Below are 13,561 nucleotides of genomic sequence, written 5' to 3' on the forward strand. Positions count from 1 at the left end.
GCCTCTTGCATTGAAATGAATGCAATTTAATTCATCAGTCTTACATCATTCTCTACCTCGCTCTTGCCTATTTAATTTGCTCATCTCTACTGCACCAACCTCAGATCTATCTCTTTTCTGACTATCTCTGCGGGGCCCACACCTTCATTTACTAGCTTAAAACCTACCGAGCAGAACCTGCAAATCTCCCCACCAGGATGTTGGTCCCCTTCCAATTCAGGTGGAAGCCATCCTTCTTATACAGATCATTTCTACCCTAGATGAGATCTTAACAATGCAGAAATGTGAGTCCCTGCCCCTTGACCAGCTCCTCAGCCATGCATTTGTCTTCTATATCCTCCAAATTCTACACTCGCTAGCACATGGCACCTGGAGTAATGCAGTTACTACTACCCTTGAGAAGCTACTTTTTAAGCTTCCTGCCTAATCTCCTGTATTCTCTCTGCAGAACCCTCGTCGAATTCTCTTCCTATGTGATTGGTACCAACTTGTGCAACAACCTTCTGCTGGTCACTCTCCCCTTTCAGAACATTATGCACCCTCTCCAAGATATCCTTGACCCTGGCATCAGGAACACACCATTCTGACATCTGTCAGCCACAAAAACATCTGTTTGTGCACCTGATTAGACACTGTCTTATCACAATTGATCGCTTGGAACCCAACATACCAATCATTACTGTAGAGCCAGACTCGGTACCAGAATCGGCTATCTTTCCCTTGAGGGGCCATCACCCCTGATATTGTCCTAAACAGCATACTTGTTTGAGATGGGGATTACCACAGGAAATCCCTGCACTACCTCCCTACCTTCCCTCTTGGCAGCCCTGCTACCTGACTGTATGGAGATCATGGGAACTACAGATGCTGGAGAATCCAAGATAACAAAGTGTGGAGCTGGATGAACACAGCAGGCCAAGCAGCATCTCAGGTGCACAAAAGCTGACGTTTCAGGTCTAGACCCTTCATCAGCTTTTGTGCTCCTGAGATGCTGCTTGGCCTGCTGTGTTCAACCAGCTTCACACTTTGTTACCTGACTGTATGTGTGGCTTTTCCACATTCCTGAAACTGCTACCCACCTCACCCCTGGACTCCTGTAAATTTCACATTGTCTCCCTCTGCTGCTCCAACCAATTCGTGCAATCCCACCGGATTTACATCCAAACACGTACCCAGCAGACATAATCTCCAGAAACACTGAAACTCTCCCCATCGCCTACATCTGATAGGAGGAGTTCATCTCCGGGTGCTCCGGTTTCCTCCCACAGTCTAAAGATGGGCAGGCTAGGTGGATTGGCCATGCTAAATTTCCCATAGTGTTCAGGGGTGTGTGGGCTATCGGGGGATGGGTCTGGGTGGGATGCTTCAAGGGGCAGTGTGGACTTGTTGGGCCGAAGGGCGTGTTTCCACACTGTAGGGAATCTAATCTAATCTAGTCACTCTGCTAAAAGCCATCGCTGTGCCTTTAACAATCTACACACCCAGAATATCCCCGAAAAACAATCACAACATACTTTCTTCAAAACTTAGCGTTTGCAGTCTTGCTGCTCAAAAACATTGCTGTAGGATAACTTAATCCTTATCTTTTCTTTTAAAAAATTAATCAAAAATTGATCACAGGAAAACACTAAAAAAAACTCACCCTACTCAGAAGGCTCAGAAGAATAAAAAGACATTTATAAGCTTTCCAACGCTTAAAATCAAACACCGAGCTGATCGGGCTCAGAAATCACTGATCACTCCCAGCTACTGTGTCTAATTCCGAAAAATGAAATCAAACTAGCGTTGTTTTTTTTTGTCTTGGACCTATCTTCAGAGATGTTTGTAATTTCACAGTCCTGGCACAATCCTGAAAAATCCAAGCACGTTCGTCAACCTGGATTTGATGGAGCCGCACAAAATCACGAGGGATCTGGACAGATGAGACCGGGGGAAGAATCATTTTTTTGCCGTTGGTAAAACAATCAAGAGAAATGAGGATTGAAGCTTAATTGGCAAAAGCAACGCAGATATTCAATAACAACTTTCTCAAACAGCGAGTGGTTAGAGGTTAATGGTGAGAATGTAGCGAAATATTTATTTTTCAAGAAATTGCAATCGTTAGCTGAATGACTGAAAAGTCTGCTCTGCGGATCAAATCGGGCCAGATGCGATAATGTTGTAAAACAAATCTTTGCTCTACACCTACCAATCAAAAGGCTGGCTCACTAATCCCTCTTCTGCCGCTTCTCCTCCTCGACTCTCCCTTTCACTTCTAGTTCCCTTCTCCCCTCGCTCTTCATCCTTTCCCTCTCGGATTTAACAACCGCCCATCAATTACCTCAGTGTCCATCCCCCAGTCTCACAGCCCATTCCACATCCCCTACAATGTCAATCTCCAGTATTTGGCCGGGTTCACACAGACAGTGCACCCATGGCCCTGGAACAGAGAACTTCCCCTTACCCGAAAGTGAACCTCCTGTTCTGATACCCTCATCAGCTTAGCCAAACTCATCCTCACCCTCAACAACTTCTCTTTCGATTCCTCCCACTTCCTACAGACATAGGGGGTGGCCATGGGCACCCACGTGGGCCTAAGCTATGCCTGCCTCTTTGTACGTTACATGGAACAGTCCCTCTTCCGCACCTACACAGGCCCCAAACCCCACGTCTTCCTCCGTTACATTGATGACTGTATCAGCACCGCCTCTTGCTCCCCAGAGGAGCTCGAACAGTTCATCCACTTCACCAACATCTTCCACGCCAAACTCAAGTTCACCTGGGCCATCTCCAGCACATCCCTCACCTTCCTGGACCTCTCAGTCTCCATCTCAGGTAACCAGCTAGAAACTGATGTCCATTTCAAGCCCACTGACTCCCACAGCTACCTAGAATACACCTCCTCCCACCCACCCTCCTGCAAAAATTCCATCCCCTATTCCCAATTCCTCCCCTTCCGCCGCATCTGCTCCCAGGATGAGGCATTCCACTCCCGCACATCCCAGATGTCCAAGTTCTTAAAGGACCCCAAGTTTCCCCCCGCAGTGGTTGAGAATGCCCTTGACCGCATCTCCCGCAACACATCCCTCACAGCCCACCCCCACCACAAACGCCCCCGGAGGATCCCCCTTGTTCTCACATACCACCCCACCAACCTCTGGATACAACGCATCATTTTCCAACACTTCCGCCATCTACAATCCGACCCCACCACCCAAGACATTTTTCCATACCCACCCTTGTCTGCCTTCCGGAGAGACCACTCTCTCCGCGACTCCCTTGTCCACTCCAACCCCACCACACCCGGCACCTTCCCCTGCAACCGCAGAAAGTGCTACACTTGCCCCCACACCTCCTCCCTCACCCCATCCCAGGCCCTAAGATGACCTTCCATATCAAGCAGATGTTCACCTGCACATCTGCCAATGTGGTATATTGCATCCATTGTACACGGTGGCTTCCTCTACATTGGGGTAACCAAGCGGAGGCTTGGGGACCGCTTTGCAGAACACCTCCGCTCGGTTCGCAATAAACAACTGCACCTCCCAGTCGCGAACCATTTTAACTCCCCCTCCCATTCTCCAGATGACATGTCCATCATGGGCCTCCTGCAGTGCCACAATGATGCCACCTGCAGGTTGCAGGAACAGCAACTCATATTTCGCTTGGGAACCCTGAAGCCCAATGGTATCAATGTGGACTTCACCAGCTTCACCACCTCGTCCCCTCCCCCCACCGCTTCCCAAAACCAGCCCAGTTCATCCCCTCGCCCTACTGCATCCCAAAACCAGCCCAGTTCTTCCCCTCCCCCCATTGCATCTCAAAACCAGCCCAGCTCAACCCCAACCCCCACTGCATCCCAAAACCAGCCCAGCCTGTCTCCGCTTCCTTAATCTGTTCTTTCTCTCACCCATCCCGTTCTTCCACCTCAAGCCACACCTCCATTTCCTACCTACCACCTCATTCCAATTCCTTGACCTGTCCGTCTTCCCTGGACTGATCTATCCCCTCCCTACCTCCGAACCTATACTCTCCTGTCTACCTATCTTCTTTTCTCTCCATCTTTGGTCCGCCTCCCCCTATCTCCCTATTTATTCCAGTTCCCTCTCCCCATCTCCCTCTCTGATGAAGGGTCTAGGCACGAAACGTCAGCTTTTGTGCTCCTGAGATGCTGCTTGGCCTGCTGTGTTCACCCAGCTCCACACTTTGTTATCTCTGCTGTTCTGATATCATTTGTTTTCGATGAAATACCACACCCAGAATGCCACTTCTATCTCTAAATCTTCATTTCACACCATCCACCAGTTTGGTGGCACCGTCCGTTCCCCTGTTCACTGCATCTATTTCACCCTTTTCAGGCCTGCAGTAAATATATTTGAAAGCACTGTTTCCAGAGAAAGGCAGTATGGCTGAGCTTTTCCCCTCTCTTCCAACAGGTTCCTGAAGATGGTGGCTTGTCTTTGCTCAGTATTATCAGCAAGTTGGGGTTTTAGTACAGGGTTTGCGCTTTCCGTGTATTTTGTTCTTTGCACATCGATATCATTCACGTTTTAAATAGCGTCAATGCTTCCTTAAAGAGAGTAAATCCCAAACTTGTAGGAACCGGAGGAGAGAAGATGAAGTTAAAGTGAATGATGGCGAAGATGAGTTGAATCAATTAGTCACCTGGGTTCAGTGCCTGGGGTCCACACTTCCGTCACAGCTGAGATAATGCATGGTGAAAGTGTAAAATATGGAACGCTTCACGAATTTGCGTGTCATCCTTGCGCAGGGGCCATGCTAATCTTCTCTGTATCGTTCCAATTTTAGTATATGTGCTGCCGAAGCGAGCACGATTTCAACTTCTTAATTGAAGAGTTTATATATCATTAAAGCCTGAACCATGTTTGTGTCATGGTGTCTTAATTTAACTGATTTGGAGCATGCGATGTTGTTAATTCTAACAGACATCTGTCCTTTTATTATGCGCAGGTTATTGACGTACACAAGAAATGTGACATTATCTTCCCGCTTGCAATTTCTACCGGTCAATTTAAATAAAATGAAGGTGTGTTTTCATTGGCAGAACCAGTCTGGCGTTCCGAGCCTGTCTCTCTTGATAAATGCCGCGAGTGGGCGGGGTTTGTGGCGTCGTAGGGCGTGGCCAGTGGTCACGCACACCACTGGGCGTGGTTTGTTCTCCTTCCTTCCCTATCCCGGAGTGTGTGGCCTGTTGCAGTGGCAGCCCGGTAGGCGGGGTTTTTCGCTGCGCTGTGTGAAGAGGCGCTTTCTCGTTTCTCTGTCCGGATTAACGGAGTGAGTCACCGAGCTTTTACGGCAGGGAATGAGACTCTTCCGCCTATCGTATGCATGCTGGTCATCAAGCACGTGTCCGCTCTAACTCCATTTTCCTGCACTTCAGCCATAGCCTTATGTGCTATGGTATTTCAGCGTTCATTTAAATGGTTGTTAAATATTTTGAGATTTCTCCTGCATGCTCTATCTGTTTGTGAAAACAGAAACGTTCAAAACGTGCAAAATAATTTCCTAACTCTTCACATAGCTCTTGAACTGTCTTCTCTGTGGGTTTCGCTGATTGTACCAGACTCTTTAGAATTGTTGAGGCCTTGCTCCTAATGGTACTTAAGAAAACTGGTACCATGATGTCCTCAGCCAGTTTATATGGTCAGTGTCATAGTCATACAGCTCAGAAATAGATCCTTCAGTCCAACCCGTCTGTGGTGACCAGGTTTCCCAAACTATTCCTATTTGCCTGTGTTTGGCCCACGTCCCTCCAAACTATTCCTACTCACGTACCTGTCCAAATGTCTTTTGAATGTTGTAACTGTGCCTGCATTTACCACTTCCTCAAGCAGTTCATTCCATATAGGCACTATCCTCTGTGTAAACAAGTTGATCTTCCTGCCCATTTTAAATCTTTCCCATCTCACCTGAAAACCATGTTCTCTAGTTTTGAAACCCCCTACCCTAGATAAAAGACCTTTGTTATTCACCTTATCCATGCCCCTCTTGATCTAATGAACTTCTATAAGGTCAGCACTTAACTTGCTATGTCCCAGGAAAGAATGTCACTAACTTTCATAATAACTCAAATCCTTTGTTTGCCCCAATTTTCCGAGTCCTCATCATTTTGTATTCCCACTAACAGGAATTTTTTCCACTACTTGGGTTCAGGAGCCATTTGAGCCTGTGTTCCCTCCCATATCAGCTGCTGCCTCTACACTCATACTAGCTTACTGTTGCTCCCCAGGGTCACCCATGGCGTGAGACACCTTGCAACTGCTCTCCATGACAACCCTGGTAGCTCCCGGGTGTAAACTCTCTTCTTCAGCTCAGGATCTATCATGACACCACTCTCAGCCTGTTAACTGGTGAGTACTTCCACTCCTGGTGTAGTATGGTCCTCTCGCAACTGCTTCCACCACATTACCTCCACAATCTAGCACCAAAATCTCCAAACTCCAGGTGAATACACAAAGGATCCTCACATTTAAGATTTAACAAAAGACCATCACTTACATCAATGTCCTTCCTCCAGTAACCCAGTCACAGCAAGGGACGCAATGGCTTAGTGGTATTATCATTGGACTATTAGTCCAGAGACCCAGCTAATGTTCTGCAGAGCTGGGTTCGACCCACTATGGCAGATGGTGGGATTCAAATTTTTCTAAAAAATTTGAATTAAAAGTCTAATGATGACCTTTAGATCCATTGTTGATTGTTGAAAAAGCCCATCTGGTCCCCTGATGTCCTTTCGGGAAGGAAACTGCCATCCTTACCTGGCCTGGCCTACATGTGGTTGACTCCTAACTGCCCTCTGGGCAATTAGGGATGGGCAATAAATGCTGCCGTAGCCAGCAACACCCTCATTCTGTGAATGAATAAATACCTCATTCCCCATAGGTCCAATTCACAAAGTCAGTCTCCACCATTTGGATGAGTTTACAGACACACTGCAATCCTCGCCCTGTAGCAGAAAGGCTCTCATCTCCCTTCGCAGAAAGTGAAGCTGCAGTTCTGTTATCATTCACCTTGGATAAAATGCCTCTCCCAAAATTCCACTTCTATCTTTAATCCATAATTCACATCCTCCACCAGTTCATTAGTACCGTCCAGTCCCTTTTTCACTGCATCTCTTTTACAACCTGGATTAGATAATAGTGAATCATCGATAGGGAATCCCTACAGTGTGGTAGCAAGCCATTTGGCCCATCAAATTCACACCGACCCTGTGAACAGCATTCCACTCAGAGCAAATGCCTACTCTATCCCTGCATTTCCCACCCTAGACACTATGCACAATTTTGCATAGCCAATTCACTTAACCTGCACATCTTTGGACGGTGCAAGGAAACCAGAGCACCCAGAGGAAATGCACACAGACATGGGGAGAGTGTGCAAATGCCACACAGATGGTCACCCAAGTCTGGAATCAAACCCAGGTGCTTGGTGCTGTAAGGCAGCAATGCTTAACCGTGAGCCACAGTGACACCCTATGATAAATGTGAAAGCACTGTTTCCAGCAAAAGTTTAAGTGTGCAGAGTTGGTCCACAACCTTGGTGTCCAGCTGCTTCTCTCTTCCACCAAGTTCCTGAAGACTTGGCTTGTCTTTCCTGAGTATTATAAGTAGTTGGGGATTTCCTACAGGATTTGCAGTTTCTGTGTATTTTATTAATTGCATATTGACAACTATTATGTGATTAATGTTTTTAAAAACTTAAAAGAGAGTAAAGCCCAAACTTGTGGGATCCTGTAGAGTGAAAAGGAGATTAAAGTGAATGAAAGCCCAAAGACCTGACGATGGTGTAAATCAGAAACAAAAACAGAAATTGCTGGAAAAGGTCAGCAGGCCTGGCTGTAGCTGTGAAGAGAAATCAGAGTTATCGTTTCAGGTCCAGTGACCCTTCCTCAGAACAGCGTTCAATGATCATTGAACATTGGACAGCGAATGAACATGAGTAGGAGGTGTATCCAGATATAACCTGAGTTTGATGTCTGGGCCCACACAGACACTTTGTAGTGGATAAAATGTAAGGTGATGAAATTGTAATATATGGAATGCTCCATGAATTTCCACATCATTCGTGCGCAGGACCCATGCTAATATTGTCTGCGTCATTCCAAATTTAGTATTTAGTGAATGAAGTCGATGACGAGCTGAATCCAGGTGTAAGTGAAAATGGGAATTTTATTTTATTATTGTGCTCCTGAGATGCTGCTTGGCCTGCTGTGTTCATCCAGCTTCACACTTTGTTATCTTGAATCAGGTGTCACCTGGGATTGGTGCCTGGGGTCCGCGCAGACACATTATAACAAGTGAGATAATGCATGGTGAAAGTGTAAAATATGGAACGCTTCACGAATTTGCGTGTCATCCTTGCGCAGGGGCCATGCTAATCTTCTCTGTATCGTTCCAATTTTAGTATATGTGCTGCCGAAGCGAGCACGTTCGAATACTTGACCCGGATTACTTTATGAATCTTGAAAAATCCAACCAAAACTATATCATGGTGATTGTTCCTTTTAATTCATTTTTGCAATCATTTGGGACATGCTGTGTGGTTCAGCGAGACATTAAAAATCTATGCTTTTATTATGCATAATTTCTTGAAGTATACAGGTGGCATAATCTAATTTACTGCGCTGGATTCGGGTAAATCAATGTAAATAAAGTCAAAAGCGTGTGTCCATTGGGCGGACCTGCTGGTTTTTCTAAGTGGGTGTGGTCTGTCACCAAATAAGGCCAATGGGCGGGGTTTTCTGCGCAAGGTGGGCATGACCTGTTTTCATGGTATGAATGGAGGGCGCTGACTGTTGCCAACGCGAGTGTGATGGGCGTGGCGCGTTGCAATATCGACGGATGTTGGTGTGGTTGCGGACCAGTGAGTAGGTCCCATTGCTCTGCTGCGTGAAGCTGGGGCGAGTAGGCAGATGTTGTTTCTCCGAGATAGTAAGAACTGGTGATGCTGGAGTGAGAGATAACGCAGTGTGGAGCTGGAGGAACACAGCAGGCCAGGCAGCATCAGAAGGACCCGACACGAACCGTCGACTTTCCTACTCCTGTGATGCTGCTCGGCCTGCTGTGTTCCTCCAGCTCTACACTGTTTTAGCTCCTGTTTTCTCTATGCCAGGCTAGGGAGTAAATCACAGAATTTTAACAAAAGGGAAAGAGATCCTTCAACCATTGCATCCCATGCTGGCTGTCAAGTATCTAATTCCACTTTCCACCACTTTATTCATACGCTATCATGTTTCACTGTTTATATAAATGAGTCTTAAATATCTTGAGACTTCCCTCTATCAGATTTACAGACAGTGAATTCCAGATACCCACTGCCTTCTGAATGAGAAAGAAACATATTTAATTCACTTTATATCTCCTGTTCACCTTCAGACTGAACCCCCTGGTTCTTTCCCTCATCATGAAGCCCAATTTTCTCACTGTCAATCCTGTCTTTGCTCTCCCTGTCTACTCCCAGCCTGGTGACATGTGCCTTATGCATTGCCCTATGACTCGTCCCCTTTAAACATCTCTTACTTGAGTTGAATCCAACAATTTCAGGCAATATAGCCCAATCACACATCCGGCACTAGGCTACTTGAGTCAAACACGTCAACTCCTTATGGCCACTCTTACCATATCAGTGGCATTCTACAGTTAGTACCACACTCTGCCGAGTTACCACTATTATATGCACCTGAGAGCCGACAGCGAACTGTGTTGCTTTGCTGGTGGACATTACTGAGATAGCCATTTCAAAATCTGCCTTGAAATCTATATCTCTCTCATTGTTAGTATCTTCCATTGGATGACTTCATGTTGGACACCACAAACCAAATAGTCTCACAAGGCAGAGATAGTAAGAACTGTCAATGCTGGAGTCAGAAATAACACAGTGAGGAGCAGGAGGAACACAGCAGGCAGAAGGGTCCCAACCCGAAACGTCAGCTTTCCTGCTCCTCTGATACTACCTGGCCTGCTGTGTTGCTCCAACTCCACACTGTGTCGTCCCACAAGGCATCTTTAAGTTGATCACAAGTTGGGATTGATGGACTCTCGTTCATGCTGTACCTGTTTGTAAAACAGAAACATTCCACAACCATTGGCAGTTTGAATGGAAAATAACTTCCTAACACTTTGCATAGCTCTTGAAATGTCTTCTCCTCGGATTTTTCTGGTGGTATCAGACTCCTTAGAATTGTAAAAGTCTTGCTCCCATTGGACTTAAGTAAACTGGTGCAATGATGTCCTCAGCCACTTTATTTGCCTTTAAGAATAAATTCAAGCATTCTGTGTATAAGGTCCAATTTTTTGACACTTCATCAGACAGTCTCATTGCGACAAATTGTCCTGTTATTTTGATCCCCACCAGAGGGAATATTTCCTACCACTTGAGCCTAGTGGCTGTTCTCGGTCCAAGACCCTTCCCCATCAGCCACTCCCTCACCAACTACTAATGTACCATCCGTCCCTCCCATTGCCCACAGCCCAAGTCCCCTGGCAACAATTATCTGTGATTCAGTTCGCACTTCAGTGCAAACTCTCTTCTTCAGCTGTCGGCCTGATCTGCTTCACGACCACTGTTTCTGGCTCACTACCTGGTAACTACCCTCTTTCCTGGTGTCAACTGCAACCCAGGACCTGTGAAAGTCTCCCTCCACGTTACCTCCTCAACCCATGCCAACATTTCTGAAATCAGGGTTCCCTCTCCTAACATCAAAAACAAAACGTAATTTGCAACCAGTAATATATCTGATCCCACACTTGTTGCCAGTTGTTAAGTTGTTAAAACTGGGAATTACACACAAGGGAGCAGCATGGGCACAATGGATTGAAGGATCTCTTCCCCTGCTGTAAAAACTCAGTGACTCACTCCCAAATCTGGCATAGAGAAACAAGAGCTGCCTGCTCACCCCCCACAGCCTGAAACAGCAGAGCAATTGGCCCTGCCCACTGGGCAAGAACAAAGCCCACCACTGTTCGCCATGGCAACATATGCCCACCTCAGGCTGTGGCAACAGGCACTACCCACCAATCATGGCATGGCAACAGGCCGCGCCTGTCCTCACAACAAATTCCACCCACATTAAATGTCAGACTGATCAAGCCAATGAAAAGATGTTTTAATTATTAACATTCACTAAACCTAACCCAATGTAATAATATAATATTACATACGTTGTAAGTTTCAATAACCCGTACATAATTAAAGCTCAGATGTCTATTTTATTACTCATGATATTGTCTATTCCATATGATGAACGAAAAAAGAATCACCGTAATACAGAAGTGTGTAAGGTTTTGTAGGTTTATAAGGCACTCAGTTCGATTATTTGTACGTGCTCGCTTCGGCAGCACATATACTAAAATTGGAACGATACAGAGAAGATTAGCATGGCCCCTGCGCAAGGATGACACGCAAATTCGTGAAGCGTTCCATATTTTGCTCATTGCCCACGTTATATTTCACACTCTGCAAAGTATTCAACCTCCCATTCACTCACCAGCATCTCACAATCCTTGAGATTTACGATCTTCAGCAAAATATTTAAGTTTTTTAATAAGATAGTGATAAAATAGTTCTTGAAAGAAAAGCCATATCTTCAGGCACGTTATATGCTGGAAGACAGAAAGCAGCTTGACCCCAAGGTTGTGGACCAACTCGGCAGCACTGACTTCTGCCGTTTTAAATATATTTACTCCAGATATTAAAAGAGTAAAAGAAATGCTGTGAAAGGAGGACTGGACAGTCCTAATAAACTGATGGAGGGTGTGAATTTAGGAATAGAGATGGAAGTTGCGTTTTAGGAGAGGCATTTAATCCAAAGTGAGTGATATAAGAACAGCAGATTCACTTTCTGACAAGGAGCGATGAGAGATTCTCCAATACAAGTCGTGGACTGCGGTGTCTCTGTGAAGTCAGCCAAATGTTAGAGACTGACAGCGAATTGGAGCTGTAAGGGGATGAGGTCACCTGACCAGCTCCCTCAGAGAGGCAGCACACTAACTACGTACATAACACAGTGGGTCATTTACAAAGTGGACCATTTACAAAGGTCATGTTTTGGATTTAACAACAGACCATCGATTAGTTCAGAGTCCTTCCTCCAGGAACATAGCCAGACCTCATCCCCCACAACTCCAGTTCACAAAATCAGTGTCCAGCATTTGGCCGATTTCACAGACACAGTGCACCCCTCGCCCAGTAACGGATAAACTTTAATCTCCCCTTTCCAGAATGTGCTGTTCTCATATCATTCACTTTCTATAAAACTCTGTTCCTCAGTCCACACCCTCCACCAGTTTGTTAGTACTGTCCAGTCCCCCTTTCACCCCTGAAGTAAATATATTTAAAACGGCAAAAGTCGGTCCTGCCAAGTTGCCACCCGAAGGTTGCAGGAACAGCAACTCATATTCTGCTTGGGAACCCTGCAGCCCAATGGTGTCAATGTGGACTTCACCAGCTTCAAAATCTCCCCGTCCCCCACCGCATCCCAAAACCAGCCCAGCTGCTCCCCACCTCCCTAACCTGTTCTTCCTCTCACCTATCCCCTACTCCCACCTCAAGCCGCACCCCCAATCCCAAACGACCAGCCTCATCCCGCCCCCTTGACCTGTCCGTCCTCCCCGGACTGACCAGTCCCCTCCCCCCACCTACTCTCACCTTTACTGGCTCCATCCCCGCCTTGTCTGTCTCCTCGCCACCGATCTTCTCTTCCATCCACCTTCGATCCGCCTCCCCTCTCTCCCTATTTATTTCAGAATCGTATAACCCTCCACCATTTCTGATGAATGGTCTAGGCTCTAAATGTCGGCTTTCCTGCTCCTCTGATGCTGCTTGGCCTGCTGTGATCATCCAGCTCGACACTTTGTTATCTCAGATTCTCCAGCATCTGTAGTTCCTATTATCTCTGGCCCACAACTTTGGCGTCCAGCTGTTTTTCTCTTCCACCATGCATTGTACCTGTAGATGTGGCTTATTTTTACTGAATGTTATCAGCAATGGGGTTTACCCTCAGGATTTGTGGCTTCTGTAGTATTTTGTTATTTTCAATAATTATTTATTATCTTTTTAAACAACAAATATTTTGCTGGAGTAAATTCCAAGGGTAATGGATGCCGGTGAGTTAAAGGGAGATTGGACACTTTGCAGTGGGTGAAATGTAATGTTTTAGAAGTGAAATATAATGTGGGTGATGAGCAAAATATGGAACGCTTCACGAATTTGCGTGTCATCCTTGCGCAGGGGCCATGCTAATCTTCTCTGTATCGTTCCAATTTTAGTATATGTGCTGCCGAAGCGAGCACGTTTGTGAATGAGTGTGGAGTGCCTTATAAACCTACATAACCCCACACACTTCTATATTGTGGTGAAAGTTTTTTTCATCATATGGAATAAACAATGTAATGATTGATAAATCAGACATCTGATCTTTAATCGTGTATGGGCTATTGAAACTTGCAACATATGTAATTGCATATTATCACATTGGATTAGGTTTAGTGAATGCAAATATTTACAGCATCTTTTCATTGGCTTGATCTGTCTGATGTTGGAGTGGGCGGGGATTGTTGCTTTG

The 13,561-nt window shown here is 45.9% G+C and overlaps 5 non-coding genes across 5 annotated transcripts; 1 reads left to right on the forward strand and 4 right to left on the reverse strand.

The window, feature by feature from the left end:
* Positions 1 to 4,705: 4,705 nt before the first annotated feature.
* LOC125464374 (U6 spliceosomal RNA) lies at positions 4,706 to 4,812 on the reverse strand. Its single transcript, XR_007250007.1, has one exon. It is a non-coding gene; the product is annotated as a U6 spliceosomal RNA (small nuclear RNA).
* A 3,215-nt stretch (positions 4,813 to 8,027) lies between these two features.
* On the reverse strand, positions 8,028 to 8,131 carry LOC125464382 (U6 spliceosomal RNA). The gene has a single exon (XR_007250014.1). It is a non-coding gene; the product is annotated as a U6 spliceosomal RNA (small nuclear RNA).
* A 189-nt stretch (positions 8,132 to 8,320) lies between these two features.
* Positions 8,321 to 8,427, reverse strand: LOC125464375 (U6 spliceosomal RNA). Its single transcript, XR_007250008.1, has one exon. It is a non-coding gene; the product is annotated as a U6 spliceosomal RNA (small nuclear RNA).
* A 2,893-nt stretch (positions 8,428 to 11,320) lies between these two features.
* Positions 11,321 to 11,427, forward strand: LOC125464376 (U6 spliceosomal RNA). The gene has a single exon (XR_007250009.1). It is a non-coding gene; the product is annotated as a U6 spliceosomal RNA (small nuclear RNA).
* A 1,755-nt stretch (positions 11,428 to 13,182) lies between these two features.
* Positions 13,183 to 13,289, reverse strand: LOC125464377 (U6 spliceosomal RNA). The gene has a single exon (XR_007250010.1). It is a non-coding gene; the product is annotated as a U6 spliceosomal RNA (small nuclear RNA).
* Between the last annotated feature and the right edge of the window lie 272 nt (positions 13,290 to 13,561).

The sequence above is a fragment of the Stegostoma tigrinum genome, chromosome 26, assembly GCF_030684315.1.
Source record: "Stegostoma tigrinum isolate sSteTig4 chromosome 26, sSteTig4.hap1, whole genome shotgun sequence".
Classification (NCBI taxonomy): Eukaryota; Metazoa; Chordata; class Chondrichthyes; order Orectolobiformes; family Stegostomatidae; genus Stegostoma; species Stegostoma tigrinum.